This window comes from Lissotriton helveticus, chromosome 11, assembly GCF_964261635.1.
Source record: "Lissotriton helveticus chromosome 11, aLisHel1.1, whole genome shotgun sequence".
Classification (NCBI taxonomy): Eukaryota; Metazoa; Chordata; class Amphibia; order Caudata; family Salamandridae; genus Lissotriton; species Lissotriton helveticus.
The window spans coordinates 665,930,208-665,954,159 of NC_136072.1; the positions used below are offsets into that span (position 1 = coordinate 665,930,208).

The following is a 23,952-nucleotide window of genomic DNA, read 5'->3' on the forward strand; positions in this document are numbered from 1 at the left end:
CAATTAAGTAGCACGTGGGGTATCCGTGGGCGGGGCTAGGCGCCAAACGCGGAACCAGCTTTATAGGGTCAGGCAGGGACTCCTGGTACTTGGAGTCCCTGCTGGTGTTCGGCGCGTTCTTCTGTTGGCCCTCTCGCCCCTCAGTGCTCTTGCACGGCTCCCCAGATGACTAGAGGCTCCCTCCAGTGACCAGTGCCGCGAAGCGGCACCCGCGAAGCAGGTGCAGCGAGATGTGGCGTTTAAGCATCAACTCCCTCGTCAAGAACAGCAGGTAGGAAGGGCTTCTCACAATCCAAATGTTTGTCCCAAATCTGGCAGTGGAAAGAAGGGTTTTATCCATGCGGTGTGGGCGGGGTTAGGCGCTGAACGCGGGACCAGCTGTATAGGGTCAGGCAGGGACTCCTGGTACTTGGATTCCCTGCTGGCATTCCGGGCGTTCTTTTGTTGGCCCTCTCGCTCCTCAGTGCTCTCGCACGGCTCCCCAGATGACAAGAGGCTCCTTCCAGTGACCAGTGCCGCGAAACACACACAATATATTTTTTTCCTATTTACTTCAGCATGTTGGTTTTGTAAAGCACGTCATACCCTGCTAGTGCTTCCAGCAGGTTGCAAAAATGGGAATGGGACTAGAATTAACTCTTTGAGCACCAGTGTAAAGGGCATATCCGGCGAGATGTGGCGTTTAAGGATCACCTCCCTCGTCAAGAACAGCAGATAGGAAGGGCTTCTCACAATCCAAATGTTTGTCCCAAATTTGGCAGTGGAAAGATGGGTTTTATCCGTGCGGTGAGGGCGGGACTAGGCGCCGAACGGGGGACCAGCCGTATAGGGTCAGGCAGGGACTCCTGGTACTTGGAGTCCCTGCTGGCGTTCGGCGCGTTCTTCTGTTGGCCCTCTCACCCCTCAGTGCTCTCGCACGGCTCCCCAGATGACAAAAGGCTCCCTCCAGTGACCAGTGCCGCGAAGCGGCACCCGTGAAGCGGGTGCGGCGAGATGTGGCGTTTAAGGATCACCTCCCTCGTCAAGAACAGCAGGTAGGAAGGGCTTCTCACAATCCAAATGTTTGCCTACTACTGTACAGCGGTTAGATCACTAAAGGGTTTGCCCATGGGAGTAGTGCGGGCATGGGATGCTGGCAGTGTCTGTTGTCTTATATATTGGAAGATTGTAGTTATTTTGGAATTTCCCACTATGACGCGATTATCTTTTGGCATTTTTACTTTATAAACACACACAATATATTTTTTTCCTATTTACTTCAGCATGTTGGTTTTGTGAAGCACGTCATACCCTGCTAGTGTTTCCAGCAGGTTGCAAAAATGGGAATGGGACTAGAATTAACTCTTTGAGCACCAGTGTAAAGGGCATATCCGGCGAGATGTGGCGTTTAAGGATCACCTCCCTCGTCAAGAACAGCAGGTAGGAAGGGCTTCTCACAATCCAAATGTTTGCCTACTACTGTACAGCGATTAGATCACTAAAGGGTTTGGCCATGGGAGTAGTGCGGGCATGGGATGCTGGCAGTGTCTGTTGTCTTATATATTGGAAGATTGTAGTTATTTTGGAATTTCCCACTATGACGCGATTATCTTTTGGCATTTTTACTTTATAAACACACACAATATATTTTTTTCCTATTTACTTCAGCATGTTGGTTTGGTAAAGGACGTCATACCCTGCTAGTGCTTCCAGCAGTTTGCAAAAATGGGAATGGGACTAGAATTAACTCTTTGAGCACCAGTGTAAAGGGCATATCCGGCGAGATGTGGCGTTTAAGGATCACCTCCCTCATCAAGAACAGCAGGTAGGAAGGGCTTCTCACAATCCAAATGTTTGCCTACTACTGTACAGCGGTTAGATCACTAAAGGGTTTGCCCATGGGAGTAGTGCGGGCATGGGATGCTGGCAGTGTCTGTTGTCTTATATATTGGAAGATTGTGGTTATTTTGGAATTTCCCACTAGACGCGATTATCTTTTGCCATTTTTACTTTATAAACACACACAATATATTTTTTTCCTATTTACTTCAGCATGTTGGTTTTGTAAAGCACGTCATACCCTGCTAGTGCTTCCAGCAGGTTGCAAAAATGGGAATGGGACTAGAATTAACTCTTTGAGCACCAGTGTAAAGGGCATATCCGGCTGCTGTGTATAACCAAAGCACAGTAGGTATCTTAGTGAGTGAAAGTTTGAGCGATTGGTATTGCAAATAATAGTTCAATGCCAATAGCTCAAATTTCAGAAATGCGAGACCTATTGCATTGCAAACGCTTGTTCTTTTTGTCCTCATATCTCCATTGAGTCTGCAATACCTAGACCACCAACCCTGGCTCTAACCATTACTCCGTCTTTTGCATTCATGTTGTTTCCACCACACTAGAGCTAGCTGACAAGGCAGGAATCCTCAGCGGTACCATGGTGTAATCATTGGATTTTTTTCTGGGTTCAGCAGTAGTTATCTCTAGTCCAGCCCATCTAATAAAGTCAACCCACACTGTCGACTTCCTGCCCGGGGAACCTTCCATACCCATATGACACTCAATATACCTACATTTCATAATTTCCGGGGCATTTACGAGCCTTCATTGGCTCCCTGTTAAGCAGCGTATTGAATTTAAGGCTCTTTGCCTAGTCCACAAAACTCTGCATGGTGTCGGTCCTTTGGCGTACCGCAACTCATTTCAATGGTATAGTCCAGGGCGTTCACTATGGTCTGCCAATCAGGCCTTGGTTAAAATCCCGAAATGGAGGAAGGCCAGATGGGGTGGTAGATGCCTTTCATACTTGGCTCCCAAACTCTGGAATAGGCTGCCTTCGGATATCAGATCTAACCCATCTCTTTCCAAATTCTGTGGCCTATTAAAAACCTGGCTTTTCTAGGTATAGCAGTGGATCTTGTACCTGTGGACTTACCCTTCTTTCTATGCTTCTCCAACACCAAGACGCTTTGGCAATCGAGCGCTATATAAAACCCCCACTTACTTACTTACTTACAAGTCTGGCTGCCTTCATCCAATCTATTACACTCAGTAAAGCACGGTTAATCCAGTGTTTACATCTCTCCCTTCTTGCTAGTCATATCAAGTAGAAAACAAGGCTAAATTGATCCCTACTCAGTGAACTATGTGTGGCGTTATCCACGTCCAATAAAACCATTATGAGGTTTAATACGATGGCGACACACAGGATGTCTTTTAAGATGGACTCAATGTTTGCCCAAAATGTCTTTATTCCAGGACAGATGAAAAAGACATGTTCCTCATCTGCTTTCATGAAGCCGCATTCTTTATACCCTGGACATGGGTACGTTGTAACCTTGCAACTTTTTGTGCAGTCCAATAGAGCCTATTAATAGTGAAAAAGTGATTTTGCATTAGACAAACTCCCTCCCTCCCCGCATCACACTCTGGTTTACCTGATCCATCCATGTGTGAAACCCAGGTACATAGATTCCTTGCTACTCACAGTAGCCTACAAATGCTACTGTAGAAGCCTATTTATCACCTGCGACATCATGCCATATTTCCCTTCTATCCCCCTGTTAGGAACGCCCAGGGGACGATTGACCACCCCGGCAGCAGAACAACGCAATTGGGACACAGCGGGTATTCATGACACAGGGGACCTCTTTTGCAATGGTATCCTCATCCCATAAACTGAGCTCATATCGGAGGAGGGTGTCCACCCTGGGTACTTCTTATTACACTGTGCACTCAGACACACTCTCATCCAAATAGTGCAATCTGACTGCGGAACCTCTTACACACCACACAATTCAATACTTGCACATAATGGGTTAAGGGAGTCTCCTCATCCGATGGTTCGCATCATCCCTCCGTCAGCATGCGACAGTCTCGCTAGCCATCTTAAAACAGCACAGGGATGATCTGGGTGGAGTCCCCTCTGATACGGATGGATTGCCATGTCGGAGGGCCAAACACTCGTCCCTCACAATCAGCGTTTTTGTCAAATTCAGTTTTTTATCCTACAGCGGCATACCTCACCCAGCCCAGATTAATGAGTACTTTCACTGCACTGACTCAGCCTGCCCTAGATGTCACTTACCTAATGCTGGGCTACTGCACTTGCTATGGCATTTCCCTGCCCTGCCCTGCCCTAGGAGAGTGTCATGGTCATACGCAGTGTAAACTGCACGTGAGGCCACTCACCCCGTGAACCAAAGCATGCCACCACTGTGAGTACCATTACCATACCATGTTCAGTATTATGCTACAGCTTTTGTTCTATTAGCGTCATAGTGCTGAGGGCACGGCCCCCTCGTATTGGCTTTTCTCCTGACTCGTGCCCTCCCGAACAGTCAGGTCCCCTTTCCTTCATTTCTGGGCCCCACAGCTTCTGCCTCTGACCCGCACGCTCCGTTGCCTGGAGAAGATTACGTGGAACGCATAGAGCTGAAGCGCGAAATCTACCCGCAACGGTCACGGAGTTCAGAATTTGGGGTCTCTGCTCAAGAACTGCAGGTACGGGGCCCCCCTGCGGCCTAACGCCGGATGTTTGTTGCGCCAGCTGGAGCATCTGTGCGGCTTTTGTCTATGCTCTCTTTACGCAAGCGGGTTGTTTGTTATCGTTTCGGAGCGCTTCTTCCAGTTCGGGACTCCCCTCTGCCAGCAGAAGTAACTCCCGCGACCTAAGGTGAGCGACTATTCCACATGATCGGCCACTAAGGGAATATTAAAAGATCTCACTGCCTCACCTTGGGTCTCCTCTGCCTGACCCTGCAATGGTGGAGGGGCGGCCGTAACGCTGCGATCTACTGGCGCTGCTGTGCTTGGAAGAGTGGTCTAGTCCTCATGCTCCTTATTGTCCAGCGAGAGCGGGTGCCTTACTATCCCCCTGCTTTGCCTGCTATGTCTGTACTCCAGGACAGACCCCACTGCAAACGCGACATCGGTCCTCACCCAGCCTGACCTCAAAATGGCGGCGGCGACGACGAGGGATAAAGCGTAAATTTAGCCAGGAGCCAGAATCGGCAGGGATCTGGGGATCTGATGCCCTTCAGTGAACGAAGGTGGTCTACTGTTGTCGCTGAAATACCCTCCCACAACCCGCCCCACTACTGCTGCCAAAACCTTCAGAATGCCAATTCCGTCACTGTGGCTATAACCCTCAATGTTGCCATCCACTGCTGCCTTAACCTGGCTACCCTGCTATACTGCTGTTGCCAAACCCTTCGTTGCTGCCAAATCCATTCCTGCTTTTTGCGGCCAAAACCTCAATTGCTGCCAGGGGATTTGCTGCTGATGCCACGTCCTGCCTTAACCTGGGGGAGATGGTGGACACTTTCATGGACATGAGCCTGCCTGTCAATGGTGGAGAGCTGGGAGCGGACCCGGGAGCAGGTGAGTGCCTCGACGCCGCGCACAGTGTCCACCTGCACGCCTTATTACTGAGCCGTATTTAGTGAGCTCACAGCCTGTCTTCCAGATGTTACATTTTTGCGACCAGTGCCTCCTGCAGCAACTAGTCAGCCCTGCGGGCGTCTGCGAGTAATGAATTTTTCCATCTTAAACGCTATCCGCTTAACACTTTAAATGTGTGGTATTTATCTTGTACACTTTTACAGCTGCGCAGCAAGTAGTGCCAGCTGCACCGTTTAGGCCTTTTACAGCTGCGCAGCAAGTAGTGCCAGCTGCACCGTTTAGGCCTTTTACAGCTGCGCAGCAAGTAGTGCCAGCTGCATCGTTTAGGCCTTTTACAGCTACGCAGCAAGTAGTGCCAGCTGCACCGTTTTGGTCATCAATCAGATGTACAGCCAGGAGTGCCTGCTGCATTGTTTAGACCTTTTACGGCTGCGCATCTAGTAGTGCCTGCCACACCCGTTAAGCAGCTTTCTCCGTGGGGACAGTTCAAATTGAGTTATGACTCCCTGGTCCTACTATGTGCAAACATTCCCCTGGTAAATTTTATCGAGTGACAGGTGGCACCGTGTACTCCTAGATGAAGGGCCCAACAAATACCCACCTCACTTCCCGGACGGCACTTTAGCTTAGATTTCCCACCTTAAACGTCTGGATTATGCGCCCCCTTTTTGCCCTTTTACTTCTTCTCACCTCCGCTTTCCCAGTAACACTCCTCTCATTTCCCCCCCACCCCCCTCCGCCTCATTTTCCCAACATGGCCACCTCACGAGTTAAGTCTGGAGCCAATTGCTACAGAATCATTTATCCTCCCGACCAGACTAAAGCTACAATTAAACGACTGAAGCATAACACTATTGAACGTTTCCCGGACTCCCTTTTTGTTGACCAATTTTACAATGGTAGTCTTGGGAGGTTTAAAAACGATTTCATTTTCTTCACCCACGACACCCCCTCGTGGTCCAACAGTTTTTACAATTCCCTTAACGTCACCTCCTCCTCCTCTATCCCTTATGGGAAACAACTAAAAATGTCCCCCTCTGCGCGCTTCAAAGGTTACCTCACTATCTCACTCTATAACAACGGTACTGTCATGATCCAAGGCAAAGACACCTGCCTCTCGCTCTTTGACCTCTTCTTCCCCTCCTTACTCCCCTCCTCTGCAACCGGGTTTCCCCCTGACTCTCCTTCCAGCTCCACCCATTACTCCCTTTCTCCTCCGCTGACCCCACCTCACTCCAATTGGCTGCACTCTCGAGAAGCACAGGTCGGCCCTCTTCCCTCCCCCTCCCTTGTGACCTCCTCTCCTATCCCTCCCCCCTCACAGTATGTCCCCTCCTACATTACTTCAGCCTTACCACTAGCTAATACGCTCCTCGTCCCATCTTCACCATCCCGATACTCCAATCTCCTCTCCTCCCACATATTCCTCCCCATCACCCCCCTTTTTAGTCCACCTCTCCTCCAACCCTCTCCCCCAATGAACTTTCCATATGCTCCCCATATCCCTCCTTCCATCCCCTCGTTATTCACCCCGTTTTCTCCACAATCCCACTGCATCTCCCTCCTACTCCTCCAGTACTGCTGCACTACTCCCTTTCCCCTTCTTGTAACCCCTTCCATTTCCCTCCCTCAAGCCCAGCAGAACCACTTCCTTTCCTCAACTTCCCTTTCTCTCAACCCCTCTCACTCTGCCAGATGCCCGTTCCCTCACAGCCGCCTCTCCTAACTGACAGGACCTCCACAACCACCGCACCTCTTTTCCTCCCAAACCTCCCACATTCCCATGATTCCACACAGGCCTCCCCTCTCCGTCTTCCCTACCGCCGTGTTCCGCACCCTTCTCCCCCTAAATTTGTTCTTAACTCCTCTCCCTCTTGCAACACCAACAAGGACAACTCCCCCTTAACCTCCAACTCACTAACTCCCGCTCTCAACCTCCACCTTTCCCCATCTGTGAACACCACACCCCAACTTACCTCCGGTCCCCCCACCTCTCCCTGCCTTCCACCACCAGTTCCACCCCCCCTTGTTTCAATCGAGCCACCCAACCTTCCGTGCTCTGCCTCATTCTCACTGGAAAATACGCTAGGCTCTCTTATCACCTCCATCTCCCATCTTACAGGTGCCATTTCACTTTTATGCTCTAAGATCTCCACCCCTCCATGCACCTCTACTCTTTCCCAACTTCCCACGAGATGCACCTCGCCCCCTCACCCCAATTCAGCCAAGCTCAACCTATCGTCTGCAAACTTAGTTAACTCACATAAGCCCTTAAACGCCACCCCTCTTCATCCGGCATACCCTAGCAACCCCACTATCTACACTATTCCGACCATCACCTCTGTCAGAACAAAGCATCCACCTAAACCCTCCCGAGCACCTCCGCATAAGTACAATATCCCGATCACCCTTCAGAGCCCAAGTGCCCCCGTTACCAAAACAGTCTTGACAGAGCTGCGCTGTATGCTTCACAACTGCAGATCTGCAGTAAAACACAAACTTGAAATCTCCGATACCATCACCCTTTACAATATTGACATGCTCTTCCTCACAGAGACCTGGTTCAAAGATACCTCTCACTCTATGTTTGATCTCCTATTACCCACAGGCTATTCTATATTGAGGAATGACAGAATTGACAACAACACAGGGGGGGGTGTTGCAGTCATCTTTAGAAACGCCCTCCAACTTAAGGCTTCTCCTGTCAGCTCCTCCCACACCTTTGAATGCCTTTCTCTTGAGCTTCAATTGCAACACCGTTCACCCCTCAGATTCCATGTCATTTACCGCCCGACCGTAGTGGCCCCTCGTTTATGGAAGATCTCACTGACTTCATCAGCGACCAATACTCGCAAAGTGTCAATCAGACCTTCGTGGGTGACTTCATTCTCCACTGGGGCGTACAGCAAGACTCCTCTGCGAACTCACTGGCCACCTTCCTCTCTGCAAACGATCTTATTCAACACTGTTCTGAATCAACACACTCTAAGGGCGCAATCCTGGACCTCGCTATTTCTAAAGCAGGCATGCTTTCTACCACTACCCCAATTGATGTAGATTGGTCTGACCACCTCCTCGTCCCATTCTCTCTTCAACTTTCACACTCTATAACTCTTGGCCAACCCAAGAGGGCCATCTCCTGGTTCCGTGACGCCAAAAATATTGATGTCGGTCCCCTCTGTGAATCAGCTTTGTTATCACTTCCAAGGCTAGACCCAAACCTAGCTGTTGACGATCTCACCTCCTAATGCCTCACGGTTCTTGCAGCTGAAATTAATAACGTCGCTCCACTCAAAAGCAAAAAGACAAGGCCCACTCCCTCAGCACCTTGGTTCAACAAATCCCTTTATGAGGAAAGGAAGCAGCTAAGATTCCTGGAGAAACAATGGAGGCAAGTGCCCTCCACTGACAATGTGGCCATGCTTCGCTCAGCAAGATCCAAATACCACAAACACATCTTCCTTGAGAAAGCGGCGCACTTCAAAACCCTCCTTGACTCTGCCAAAAATAGACCCAAAAAACTTTTCGATCTCATCAAGATTCCTAGCTGCCCTCCCCCAACCTCGATGAAAAAGGGAAATCACTTGTGGATCAGGTCGCTCATCCTACCCCTCCAGAGGAGCCCAAATCCTTAGCCATTTGGCAGAGCTTTGACCCCATATCTGAGGATGCCCTTCTCAAGTGCATACGCGAAACAAAGCCCTCCAACCATTCTCTTGACCCTATCCCCAGTGCCATTGCCATTGACTTCTATACCCATTCCCTTTCCTATTGGACCACTCTGATCAACCTCTCCCTCTGGCAAGGCTCCCTTCCTGTCTCCTTCAAAACTGGGCAGGTCACCCCTCTGCTCAAAAAACCCACTGCTGATGTGAATGACCTCAACAACTTCCGCCCCATCACTAACCTTCCTTTCCTTGCGAAGATCACAGAAAGATGTGTAGCAAAACAACTCTATCGTCATATCAAGGACAATGATCTTCTTGACAACTGTCAATCCGGATTCATTCAAAACTGCAGCACTGAAACAGCCCTACTGCAAGTGGTTGATGACGCGCTGAGGATACTCGATTCAGGGGGGTCCTGTCTTCTAATTCTACTTGACCTGTCTGCAGCCTTTGACACTGTCAATCACAATACCCTCCTCAATATTCTTCAACAGAGAATGGGCATGGAGGGCACTGTGCTTAAATGGTTTTCATCGTTCCTCTCGGGCAGATCTCATATGATCAAAATAGTGAACAGTCTTTCTTCTCCTGTGGCGGTAGGTCAAGGTGTTCCCCAAGGCTCTATACTTGCACACACATTGTTCAATCTCTATTTAGAACCACTGGGAAATCTCCTAAGCAAATCCGGGATTCACTATCATCTCTATGCAGACGACACTCAACTCTACCTCAAGGTTGCCTCCACTCACGATCTCACCTTCCTAAGTTCTACTCTCGACTCCATTCAAAACTGGATGTCCACTCATCAACTGATTCTGAATCCCTCCAAAACTGAATTCATCCTCTTCTCCTCCTCACTCTCTCCTCCCCCGGTTCAATCATGGATGGATCAGATGAATCTACTAAACAACAAACCAATCATTGTTGACAGCGCAAAATCCCTTGGTGTCAAATTAGACAAAAAACTCAATCTAACTCCCCACATCAACTCCATTGCAAAATCTGCTCGATACCAACTGCGCCTTCTTTGGGAAATCCGTCGCTTCTTCCCGGAGCAGGACCTTAAAACCCTGGTGCAATCGCTGGTCCTCTCCAGACTAGACTACTGCAATTCTCTTCTTATTGGCCTCCCCAAAACTCACCTGTCCCCACTTAAGTCTGTTTTCAATTCAGCAGCTCGGTTCATTTATGGGGCCAAAAGAAGCGACTGGCTTCCCTTCCAGGCTAGAGCTATCTACAAGACCGCCTGTATCACCCACAAAGCCTTGCACTCCTCCTCTCCTTGCTACCTGGCGAATAAACTGAAACTCTCTGGAGGCTCTAGACCTTCACGCAATGCGGAGAACCTACTGCTTGAACCTCCCACTTTCAAGAAGGAAAGAACGATGGCCCAATCCTTCTCAGGCAACGCAGTGAGAATCTGGAACTCCTTACCGCCTCAGCTCCGGACCACCGCCCCCTCCCAGGCCTTCAAAAGGGACCTCAAAGTTCTCCTCCTCCAGAGACACCTCCAAAAGTAATTCACGTCCTCTTTGTGATTTGAAGGAAGACCTCCCACTACTGAAAACTCTTCTCTCCATGACCATGGAAGTGCTTTCACAGTGTGTTCTTGTGGTTGGAAATCCTGCCATTTTTTTATGCAATATTTTCCTTTTTTTTTAATATATTTTTTATTTGCATCAAAAGAACACAAACAAAAAAAAAGTCATAATAAAAAAATCAATCTATACAGATTTCAATAGAGTCAAAGGAAAAACATTAAGCATTTCATTAATCATAAGCAGTAAGGAGATCATACAGAATAAAAAATAAATAATAGAGAAAACAGTAAGTAAAGTATATTATTTTTAAGACATAAATAATCCCCAGATTCTGTCAGTTTTTCGTTTAGCCCGAAGGCCCTTTGAAATAGCAAGGGTGATCTCCATAGTATATATTTCCTTAACTAAGCACCACCATTCATAACAGTTGGTGGATTTTTCTGAATCCAAGCTCTAGCAATAATAAGTCTTGCGCAAGTAACTAATATGTTCAACAAATCACTAAATGTGCTAGAACCCCCACATATACCAATCAACACATTAGTTGGTGATAAAGAAATAGGTTCAGTAAGTCTATCAGAAACCACCTTAACTATTCCATCCCAATATTCACTAAGATGAGGGCAAGAAAAAAACATGTGAACAATATCAGCACCACTTAGATCGCATTTAGGGCATTTCGTATGTTCACTATAGTTATTATTACTTGCCCATTTAAGAATTCTCTCGGGGGTATGATATAATTGACATATAGTTTTAAACATTTGTAATTTAAGGCTAGAAGAATGAACTGATGTATTTAAACTCTTAAGAGATAAAGTAATTAGATCAGATGGTACATTTAAAGCTAATGTTCTATTCCATTTCTCAGTTAATTTTATAATGTCGCTAGTGTTAAAGTCAGAAAATATTTTATATCCTATGCTAATCATGGCTTTGTCTGATTCTCTATAAATACAATCCCAAAAATCAGAATCTATTACCATAGTGAGTTCTAATTTCTTCACCAAATAATCTCTAATCTGATAGTATTTAAACCTAGCCAGTTCTGATAGATTATAACATTGCTTTATTTTTTCAAACACCTTAAATCCTTGGTGATCATAGAAATCTCCCAAGAGCTTAATACCAGATTCTAAGTATAATCGGCATGTTGAATCCTGAAAATTAAAGGAAAGCCTGGATTACCCCACAAAGGTGTTTTATAATGTAAGCAAGAAATATTACATTTATTCATGATGGAGCGCAAGATATTAACGGTATCTCGTACCGTCTTAAATTTAACCCTTTTGAAATAATTAGGGTCATTTAATCTGTAAATAAACATATTAGCATCTTGTCCGAATAAGAATTTATGAAAATACAAACATTTGTCAAAAACTGTTAAACTACGAAAGCGAACCAAAAAAGCCTACCAATAATATAGCTTGAAATCCGGGAGAGCCAGACCTCCTTGACTAAACGGTAGTTTGCGTGAGGAGACAGCTCGTCGGGCTTTTTTATACCCCCATATAAAACTACTAATAATTCCTTCTAATCTAAGAAAATAAGAATTGTTTAGGTCTAGGGGGATTGCACGAAATAAATATAAGTATTTGGGCAAGATTTTCATTTCAATTACATTTATTCGGCCAATGATACTAAGTGGTAATTTATGCCATTTCTTAAATTGCATAGCAGTCTCTTTTAATAATATTTCATAATTTAGTGCTACAATTGAGTCAATATCCGAAGAGATTTTGACACCCAGATACGTTGCGACACCGCAGATTCCTGGAGTGGGAACGGACAGCTGGTAATTCATAACAATTTGAGTTTTAGTGGTGTTGAGTCTATAGCCAGAGACTGAGCCATATATACCTGCTTCAATTATGATACCTTTCAAGGCTTGAGGCACATCCGAGGAGAACACTGCTACGTCATCCGCATATACAGTAATGTCAAGCTTGTTTGAGCCATTGAAAAATGGGTTGATTAGGGCCTGGCGTTGTAGTGCAATTAAAAAAGGTTCCTTACCTAAAGCAAAAAGAAGGGGTGATAATGGACACCCCTGTCTTGTCCCCCTCTTAATTGGGAACATAGGAGAGCATTTTCCCATATAAGATACTTTGCCCGCAGGATTATCATAAAGTGATTGAATCCATCTCAGAAATTGGCCACCAATACCAAATGCTTGTAAAGCTACCCATAAAAAGCCCCACCCCACTCGGTCAAATGCTTTTTCTGAATCTAGTAGAATCATACCGAGTGGGGCGGACTGAGTCCGTGCAGCATCAAAAGCAGAGATGGCCATATTAATATGCGCTGTAGTATCGCGTTTTGGAATAAATCCATGTTGCTGAAAGGATACAAGCTGAGACATAACTGGGGTGAGCCTAGTAGCCAATATTTTGGCGAAGATTTTAGCATCGCTGTTGATAAGCGAGATTGGTCTGTATGAGCCTCTTTCTTGAGGTATTTTACCCTTTTTTAAAAGAAGATAATTTTAGTTAGATTCCAAGATCTAGGTGCCTGTTGCCCATTACCTATAGCACGGATCACATCCATTAATAAAGGTGTCAGGTCCTCGGCACAGTATTTATATAATTCCAAAGGAATAGAATCCTCCCCTACTGCTTTCCCTGTTACTAGGGAGTTAATAGCGTCCCTAATTTCTATTGCTGTAATGTCTTCCCCTAATTGTACAGATTGTTCCGGTTCTAAAGTTTTAACCATATTAAGCTCTATATAATTTTTAATGCAATCCTCCGAGGTTGTAGTCTCTGGTGTATATAGAGCTTGATAAAAGGAAGCAAATTGTAGCAATATTGATTTAGAGTCGCAAAATAATTGATTATTATCTCCTTTAATTTCTTTAACTATGTTCTGTGATCGATCTTCAGCAACTTTATAGGCCAAAAGTTTACCAATTTTATCACCATTTTCATATTGATCAAGTTGATATTTTTTTAATTTGTTAATACTCTTGGCCCTGAGAAAATCATTTAATGCAATTTTAAGTTCAATAGGTTTAAAATTAAGTATATCTAAATTCGATGCCCCATCAGACAGAGCTTCTGATAGCTGAAGCTCAATATCACGAATTTCTCCAAGCCTTTTCTCATTTAGATTTCGATGTTCTTTATTTTGTCGCCAGATATATTGTTGTGTGAATCCGCATATGCTAGCTTTACAAGCATCCCAAACTATCAATGGTTGACTAGATTGTATATTTATATCGATGAATTCTTTTATGTGTTCTTTAAGTTGATTCACAAACCCATAATCAGTAAACAAATATCTTGGAAATGAGAAAAGGCAAGGAGAAAACTCTTCAGTTGTAACCTCGAAAGTCAAAGAAATTGGATTTTGATCTGAGGTTACCCTTGGATATATAGCCATTGAGCAGTTACTGAGGATAGAGTCTGAAACCCAGATCATATCTATACGTGAGCATAGCTTATGAGCGGCAGAATAATACGTATAACCAGCTAGTTTGTGATTTAAGCATCTCCAAGCATCTTTCAAGAAATGAGTAGTCGCTAGGTCCAGAATTGCAGCTCTAGTTTTCCTCATTCTCTGGAAGGAATTTTTCCTAGTTGTATCTAAGTTGTAATTCATAATACAATTAAAATCGCCCAATACAATGTATTCCCCTTCCCATCCAAGCAATTCTATATTAATCTGATCAAAAATAGTTGGTTCATCTTGATTTGACGCATAAACCCCGCATATTGTAAATTTTCGACCTTCCACCTTGATCTGAGCTATAGCCCATCTACCAGCTTTGTCAGTTAGTGTCTTGAGTGTCTCACCCTTCAAACTTTTATGCTTTAAGATCGCCACCCTCCGAATTGAAGCATTAAATTTGGTACAAACTATAATATCATATCCTAGTTGTTTAAGCAAATGTTTATCTTTGTAAGCTATATGGGTTTCAGTAATTACCACGATTTGAGGGTTGTACATCTGGAACTCCTTACCGCCTCAGCTCCGGACCACCGCCTCCTCCCAGGCCTTCAAAAGGGACCTCAAAGTTCTCCTCCTCCAGAGACACCTCCAAAAGTAATTCACGTCCTCTTTGTGACTTGAAGGAAGACCTCCCACTACTGAAAACTCTTCTCTCCATGACCATGGTAGTGCTTTCCCAGTGTGTTCTTGTGGTTGGAAATCCTGCCATTTTTTTATGCAGTATTTTCCATGTACTTGTGTTCGGTACCCTTTTGTAACATGCACACACCACTTGGTCCTTGTTACACACGGTTTGCTACCTCTCACATGTTTTTGCCTTTGATACTTGCACAAGTGCCACCTTTGCCTACGTAACGCTTGTTCTTGTGCCTGTGTGTCTAGCTCATATTGCAGTATTATACCTCAAACTATACCTTGTTTTCTCTTTTATCCTGCACACTTGTCACTTTTTCCTCTTGTGCACTCCTTACTACCTCATGTATTTTTTGGTTGCTCACAATTTTTACTACCTCATGTGTTTTATTTGCTCACAATTGTCACTTTTACCTTATGTAACGTAACGTCTACTTTTGTAATCGGTTCCTGTGTAATGCTCTCATCATGTATCATTTGTGTTCCTATTGTGAAGTGCTCTGACGCCTTCGGGTAAAGTCCGCGCTATATAAAAATGCATAAATAAATAAATAAATAAATAAACAGCTTGACCGGGTGCCGGGGGGGGGGGGTCATTAAAATGTCGAAGAGGCCCAGGGTATTTCTTTGTTTAACCATGAGAGGGGAAATCGCTTCACCTTAGTACATAAGGTGAAGAGATAACACGTGTCAATTTTAAAGAAATAAATAATGACTTTTTTGCATTTTGAAAACTGCAGGTTGGATGGATGCCTCTGGCATCCATTTAGAGGCCAGGGCCGGAGGTCCGTCAGAAATATGCAAAAAGGGTATTTCTTTCTTTAAACATGCCATGTTATTTCCTGTGCCATGTTTAAAGGAAGAAATCAGGGTTGGATTGGGATAAAAAATGCTTCAACATCATTTAGGAGTGTAGCACGTGGCAGGGGTCAGGAGGGTACTGTGTAAATGCTGGTGAATGTTTTTTTGCTGAAAGTTAATGTCAATGGATTTTCCTGTTTGTTTATTCACCCATGAGACAAAAAACGTTTTCTCACTGCCTTGTGGTGAAGACCAATTGACAGCATACTGTTGGGTTTATATTTTCACGTTTTCAAATAGTAAAAATGTATTGCCCCCAAGATCCATGCAGTCTGCAGTGGGGGCCATGACTAAATCCAGGCTTACGTTCTTTTACTATCCTGTGACTAAAAAGCCACGTGAACCTGCATCAAGTGAGTGGTGGCAGACCAAAGTGACTTTTGTTAATTAGACCATGTCCTGAGATGTGTTAAATAGCCTGACAGATGGCTCAGTGAGTTACACTGCTTCTGAGACTCACAAGTTTGAACCCTACCAAAATCAACCAATTCACACACTTGTGAAGTCTATGAATTGAATACAATTACTTTGAATGGTGCCAACACCTGTGCTGCGCTTGGAAACATCAGATATTAAATGTTAAATAAAAAAACAAATTACTATGAAAGTGGTCTCCTTGAAGCTAGTCGATGTGGAGCACTTTGGAAAGTATGTCTGGCGTGTCAGTGTTTATTTGTATGCAAGGGATAAGGTCAGGAAGATTTACTTTCCGTGGCCTACTGAAGACACTCTAATGTTAATATCAACCTACAATAATGGCCCACCACTGGGGTATCTCTTAACCATGAGCCACAAACTAAAAACAGCAAGTTCCATGTGAGTGCACGCATGTCAGGGGGGTGCAAGCAGTCCAATGTAAGTGAATCGCCTGACTTCGGTTTCGCTAGCCAAGAAAAAGTGCTATGAGTCTATCTGATTTGCAATATTGAAATTGCTTTGGTGATTAATTTGTTCATTCAGTTTGTCCCTTTTAAATGTGTAAAACATATTGCCAGGTGACTACGTTGCACTGCAGTTTATACTCAGTGTGGGTGTGAGGTGTCCTCAGCTAGGTTTAAGGTGTTTGTGCCAAAATTCTAAAAGAATGCCTCGATTCCATAAGTTGTATTGCTATCTAAACATAGGCAGCACAATGTCGCAGATAATGAATTGGAAGATCGTCTAGGCCTGCCCTCAATGCCTGGCCTTGGTGTCTTCTTTGGTTCAGGGTGGGGTGGGCCATGTCATAGTCAGTGTAACTGCATGTGAAATCATTCACATGGCAAGAGCCACATCCCAACCCACTGCAAGTCTGTGTACTGTAGACACCATTTTCTCCTTCTTTTACTCTAGTCTCTTATCTATCTATCTATCTATCTATCTATCTATCTATCTATCTATCTAGGACATGGACGTCATTTAGGGGTCACCAGGGGTTGCAGCTGTGACATCTTGCTCTGGCTTGTTCTTTGTGATCCCTGGCCTAAGAGATGTCAAAATCAGTGCCAGAAACACAGGAGCGCTTGTCCTTATGGATACAGATGGGGCTTCACTCTCCTGCTTTCCTACCAGTTTTTTTGCTACACTAATAGTGAATAACATCATGTTATTCACTGTTAGTGTAATAAAAATGGAGTACAATTTACTGAAATGGGACCTTACCGGCAGCTAAGGTAGATAACAATATTTTTAAATGTATGTTGTGTAACTGCTTGTGGGTCAGAGTGTATTTGTGTGAGAGGGATGGTGTGTGTGTATCTAAATATTAATGTGAGAGTGAATGAGAGTGAGAGTCAATGTCAATGTGTGAGTTTGAGTGTCAGTGAGTCAGACCGAGTAAGACTGAGTAAGAGGGACTGCAAGTGAAAGAATGAATGAGCGAGGGAGTGCTAGAGAGTGTGGGAATCAATGTGAGTAAAATGATTAAGAATGCATGAGTGAAAGTATGATTCAGTCAGAAAAAGTGAATTTGAATGACTGTGAATAAGTGAGAATGTGTGAGTCAGAGTGATTGAAAAGTGAAAATGAATGAGAGTTAGGAAGTATGATTGTGTGCATAATAGTGAGTGACAATGAACTATGAGTACAATTTGGTGAAAATTAATAAGTGAGTGTCAGTGAGAATAAGTGGATGTAAGTGAGCATGAGTGAGATTGTGATGATATGCTTGTGAGTCTGCTTTTTGCCATAGCATACTGAAGGTCATTGTTGATGGAGGCACCCATGGCAAAATGCTGGCACTGGCATACTAGAGGCAATTCTTACCATGACAGTCAGCTGTTAGAAGTAGTGACATACTGGAGGTAGCTGTTGACATACCAGTATAATGCTGGTATTGACATGATAGAGGTCATTAGTTCTGAAGGTAGTTCTTGACATAATGATGAAATACCCATACTGGCATAGGAGAGGTAATTGGTGGCATATAGAGCACCTGTGGAAAGATGCTTTGGCTGGCATACTTGAGGAAATTCTTGGCATTGGAGCATCTGTGTCAAATTGCTGACACTTTCACATTGGAGGTAATTGGAGGTAATTATTGTCATGGGTGAGGGCAACTGGGCGCATGAAAGGAGGAACCATTACAAAATGCTGGCTTTGACATACTTAGGTAATTGTTGAGGTGAGTGTCATTAATGGTATATAGATGGCATTAACAGCAACAATTCTGGCTCTGGTATATTGTTTGTAATTTTTGGCGTAAGAGGGCCATGATAAAATGCAGGCCTGGCACAATGGAGAGTTTGTTGATATACTGGGGCACCATTAGCGCATTTTGAAAAAATGGTGTCAACTCCTAGTGGAGTGTCTGGTTCCATTGGCTTTGCACATCATTCGAGGACTTGATTATTTAAAGTGTCCTTTCGGGGACCATGGCTGTGTAGCAAAATCGTGTGAAAGTTATCTTTTAAAAAATGCACTATTTGAGCACATTTTTTTCAAAATGTTCTCATGGGCAGGCCTCTCTTAGAGGAGGTCTGGCTCACTTGCTTCACTTGTTCACTACTATTCAGGGCTAATATTATGCCCCACAACTTTCAAAGATCATGTCTCCACCTTAATATATGTGGCATCTAAAATAAACATGTATGTGCTGAGTTGTTATATAATCATGCAGCAATGATAGAACTTCAGTAATGTCAGCAGCTATTGTGATGTCACTAGGGTTAAGTTCATGTGACATGATCTTTATATAAGGATTTTAAAGAAGGGGCCCCTCTACCTCGTGGGCTCTTCCCAGACAATTTCACTGTTTTTCCTAGCTTCACAGAATTTGCCACTACAGGCTCCAATTCCACTGCTTTACTATATATAGGTGGTTTACTCCATGACCTGTCTCCTTAGTACAAGGGGCTGCATAAACTGAGGAGCTTTCACAACTAGGGCTTAGCATCAACGCTGTTGTAGCAGCAGTTGTTCCAGCTCTGGTACGTAAAGTTATCTCAAGACCTTACCACACAAGAAGTCAACTCTGGAGGTAATCCAGACCACTCCATAGACATGAAAAATGTGGCCACACCAAACTTCTTTCTCTGTGACTAGAAGACTCTTGAAAGTCCTCTGCGGGGGCTGTAAAACACCTTGTAGCTCCTCAGACACAGCTAAATTCTGTGACAGGCCCTCCTGAGCTCCCCTCTGACTTGTGCTGTCTCTGCCTCCACTGTCCCAGACCTGGATGGTAACATCCTGGGACCACTGCAGCTCCTGTGCAGCTGCTTACCAAGGGGGGATCAGCCCAGCCCTACAGTCCACCAGAGCCGAGGACTTACCGAGGGGCTGCTGAGGCAGACACATCAAGGATAGGAGACAGAGAGCGTGGCTGTAGCTGCTGTGCGCTGGTAGGTGTTAGAAGGGGAGGGAGAAACTGCCGACACCTGCAAGACGCTCTCCTCATGGGAGCTGACGGCCATTAGCTGGCGCCTGCCATGTTCTCCCTCAGCACTGCCAGAGAAGTTTCAGTGCTGAGAACCAAGACAATGAGAGAGTCAAGAGAAATACCAAAATCATACCAAGTCTTTTTATTGCTGATATGACATCAAGTCTTCTCTTCTTCGAGAGAATGCAAATGTCCAATGACTCTATTGTTAGACTGTTTATTTTTTCCCCTGTCATGTTGGCAAGTGAGGATGGAGTTATCAAAGATAGTTATTGGTGTTGGACATGCGTGTAACATGATCGTATGTATATGTAATTCATATGTGTAAATTTGATGACAACTTATACCTGCCTGGAAGGCAGGAGTGCGCCTGTGAATCTGCAGCACAACATGCTATGAATAGATGCTAACAGAGTGACATACTACATTTGTAGCATGCGTTAGCTGCAGATACACATGCTATGCATAGACTGTAAAGCAGTACTCATGGTAGCTATAGGCATTAAATGGTGCACATGCTAGAAATAATGTCCGTTAGACTGTGTGTCCTACAAGAGCCTGTGAACATCAACGCAAGCGTTTTTTGTGAAAGTGTGTGAATTGGACCTAATTGCCACCTTACAAAAGTCTGTTAAGGGGATGTTTCCGAAGTAAGCCATTGAGGCACCTTTCTTTCTTGTAGAGTGGGCTCTTGGAATGGTTGGTAAAGATCTTCTGGCCTTTACATAGCAAAACTGGATACACTTTACAATCCATCTTTCAATTGCATGTCAGGACCGCAGGCGAGGGTTTCTTCCTTTCTTTTATATTGCAGAATACTTCAGCATATACAGATAAACTACCTTTCCCAGCAACCCACGGAAAAAGAAATACAAAAACGTTAGACAAATGAACAATCTCCATAGTCCATCATAGTAAATGTCTCCCCATATAATTCCTCTTTCTTTCCTGCTCCAACTCAAGATGAGTGTTCTTTATATTCTCTCTCTGATTACAAACGCCTATCATGTCTGTTCATTTTCCCTTGCAGCCAGTTGCTGTTGTAGGAGCACGTTTCAGCGCTCTTTTCACGGCCGGATTTTATTGCATTTCTCTTCCCCAGGGACCATAAGAATGCACAGTCGGGCCCACTAGAGGTCAGAAATGCCGTGTAAGGCATGCTACGCGAATCGAGGGGCATAATATCAAGGACCATTGTTAAAATTATCGCCGTTTTATCGGCAGGAAACTGCCGATAAAACGGCGATAATGGGCTTGATAATGCACCCTTGTTAATACCCATAGAAGCCCATGTTCTTGTGTTCACATGGGCTTCTATTGGAATTAACAAGGGCGTATTATCAAGCCCATTATCGCCGTTTTATCGGCAGTTTCCTTCTGATAAAACGGCGATAATTTTAACACCAGTCCTTGATAATATGCCCCCTTGTTCTTTCCCGTTCCGCACGCTCATTATCGGAAGATCTCAGACAAGCTGCACGCCCCAAGGACGGAGCATGTGTCTTTGATCTCTGATCTTCCAAGAAACCTGGAAACCAAAACATCCTGCAGAGTCTGTATTATTCCTTCTTTATTAGGTGTAACACCCGAGTAGGCAATGTGATGAGCACATGGTAAGTGTTTTTTAATTGTTTTTATTTAATTTTACTAATTGTCTGTCGACTTCCCTGACCCCACCCAGCCCCCATCCCACCCCGCCCCGCTGCCGCAACCCTCCTCACCAGTCTTACCTGAAGAGCCCCTGAGTAAGATTCGGGACCTGGCAGAGGAGGCAAATTCTTCAGGTAATCCGGTCCCATTGAACATCCTCTCTGGCTTGGTGAAACACGCCATAATATTTCTTGTTAATGCAAATGGTGCATTGCCCACGGAGTGGCGGTGTTCCCTCAGGATCAAAGTTGACCCTAAGCTGGGGGACATGGCTTCCACAAAAAAGCAGGGGCTGTGGTCCAGAGAGTACATTTCAGAGAACCATTTATCAAAGAACTAAGAAAGTTTGTTTCTACTTTTACGTTCCTTGACAAGGCCCAGGCGTCTATTAAGAAAAACCTTTTACCCTCTAATTTTTATCGGGTTGGTCATAGCAGGGGGAGTTAATCTGGCTGCTTCTTCACTCATGGCCCCTCCAGAGGACAAAGATATTGCAGGACCCAATGGCAGACCCTGTCCAGACTGAGGGGAATTTTTCCCCTACATGAGAAACCAGGGAGATTGTAGCGCACAAGGCTCCTCCATAGGGCAGTTTCATGGAAGCCAATCAGGTGAGCGTTTGCCCTTTTTCCGACTAAAAGTGGGAGGTGGCGGGCAATGTTCCTACACAACTGGGGAACGTTGACCGCAGATGTGAGGGTCCTCTAGTCAGTCCAAGGATTTCACATCAGGTTGTATGGCTCACCTGTGCAACAATTTTGGCCATGTCTGTTGTTTTTTTTCCGAGGCATGCATATACTGATAGATGGGGGGGCTTGGCCAAGATGGCGAACGGAGCACAAATAGCCTAAATAGCTCTGCCACCCACCCACCCAAAAATCGGTTAATTTCTCCTTTCACTCAGGCAAACTGTGATAAAATTATGCCCCTCACCAAGGAGACAGAGATGGGAACAAAGCGAGACCTCCAGCTCTGATTGCCTTTCAAAAATAGAACACAGCCCGGCGGAATCGTGGCCTAGGGGCCGGAGGGAGCTGCAGGGCAGTGCTGGAGAGCACCCTGGCGGCAATCCGTAGAGTAGGTGGTACTCAAGGGTAAGGACTGGGACCATGGGAGCCTCGACAGGGCCTTACGTGAGGAGGATATACCCTGATGTTGCTGTCGGCGGCTCCGGTAGAGTAGAGTGGCCGACCGCGGCCTACATCAGCCTGCTGAGCCCCAGCTACGTGGCTGCTGCCTGGGCCTGGCAGCAGCCCCTGATAAAGATGGAGCCTGAATGGCTGGGGCCTGAAGGGCCTGCCTTGATTGTGTGGACTCAGCCCCTGGGGCCCTGTGCAGCCGGAGCTGGGCAGCGGTGCTGCTGCTCCAGCTGAGATGTAGGCCGGGCCACACCCAGAACACGATCCCCTGTAGGAAGTCAGGCTGCTGAAGCATGAGGAGTCCACCACATTCTTCCCTCAACATGGGAAAATAGCACCTCAAGTGAGGACACCAAGAGCACCTAGGGAACCAGTGACATACACGGGCCACTGCATTTTTTGGATGGCGCAATCCCCTGCACCTCGGGAGGCCCTGCCTGGGAGTCTGAAAAATGTACTCCGCGAACCTTTCCCCTGGGCTATACCTGAACACCCCCAAAAAGACCCAGGGGATAAAAAAGGGACCTAGCACTGGGGGTCATACAAAGCTGGTTTGGTGGTCTGGTGGTGACACGGTGGCAACTCAGGTAGACCACTCGTCCAAGACGCAGGGCATACCGCGACGACTGCTGCGGAACAGAACCCTTATTTCAGATCCCTTGAGGGGGTGTCACCCAATTCCCCAAGCCCGGCCTGGCCCTCATCCCCTTGGTGGTGCTGAGGTCCGCCGAACATGCATCCACCTGCTCCCCTACAGAGGGAGGCACTGGGACCAGGTGATGTGAGCAGGCTGACGCGACGATGGCGCTCACCCACGCACACTTGTGAGCGCCTTGGTAAACAGAGCAAAAAACAGTAATGTGCCCGCGCTGCCCTGACACTGAGCAACAACACCACAGGCATAACGCAGACATGGGGAAAGACCGGCTGCAAAGGGGGGCACAACAAACGGAGATGGACCAATACACGGTGAGAGGAGGCTCCTCAAAGATGGATACACTGCACTAGACATCCAGTGGGCCAGTCTCCCCAACTGAAGCGCACATCCTTACGTTCATAGAAACCTCCATTCCCGCCCAGAACTGGTTCGACCATTTCTCCTCCCTCTACACCCCTATTGCGGTGACATCTAATTCCACCTTCTACATAGCTAATCCTTTAGGGGGTTTTGAGGGTGTTCCCTTTACTGCCAGAGAGCTGGAAAGTGTAATTAAACTTTTGGTGCCTCTAAAAGCAGCAGGGCCCGATGGGATACCGGGTGACCTGTTACGGGCTAACCCCAAGGAGTGGGGGAAGCTGATTTCATCACTGCTTAACGCCATTACTGAAGGTGCGCCTGTACCAGAATCATGGAAGGGGGCTGAGGTTGTCCCGATATTCAAAAAGGGGTGTCGGGACAACCCAGCCAATTACAGGCCAATAAGTCTAATTGACTCCGCCCAAAAAGTGGCCGGGAAGGCAATTTTGGGAAGGATCCTCCAGTGGGTGGACGAAAATAAGATACTTTCAGACCTCCAAGCTGGATTTCGTTCTGGAACTGGGACTATAGAACAGGCCTTCAGACTGGCTCTCTTGTATTGGAAGGTGGTGGTGCTAGGCAAGGGCAGTCTCTATTTGGCCTTTATAGACCTGAAGACTGCCTTTGACCTAGTACCATGGGAGGAGCTGTGGAAGGTTTTGTCTGAACTAGGGATGCCTCCTTATATTTTATCCCTACTTGTGAAACTACACACCGGTAATTTTGCGCAGGTACGTTGGGGCACAAACGGCGA

The 23,952-nt window shown here is 45.7% G+C and overlaps 1 protein-coding gene across 4 annotated transcripts in view; it reads right to left on the minus strand.

The window, feature by feature from the left end:
- LOC144791749 (disintegrin and metalloproteinase domain-containing protein 28-like) overlaps positions 1–23,952 on the minus strand; it is a 3,662,699-nt gene that overhangs the window by 2,321,705 nt on the left and 1,317,042 nt on the right. The window lies entirely within an intron of this gene.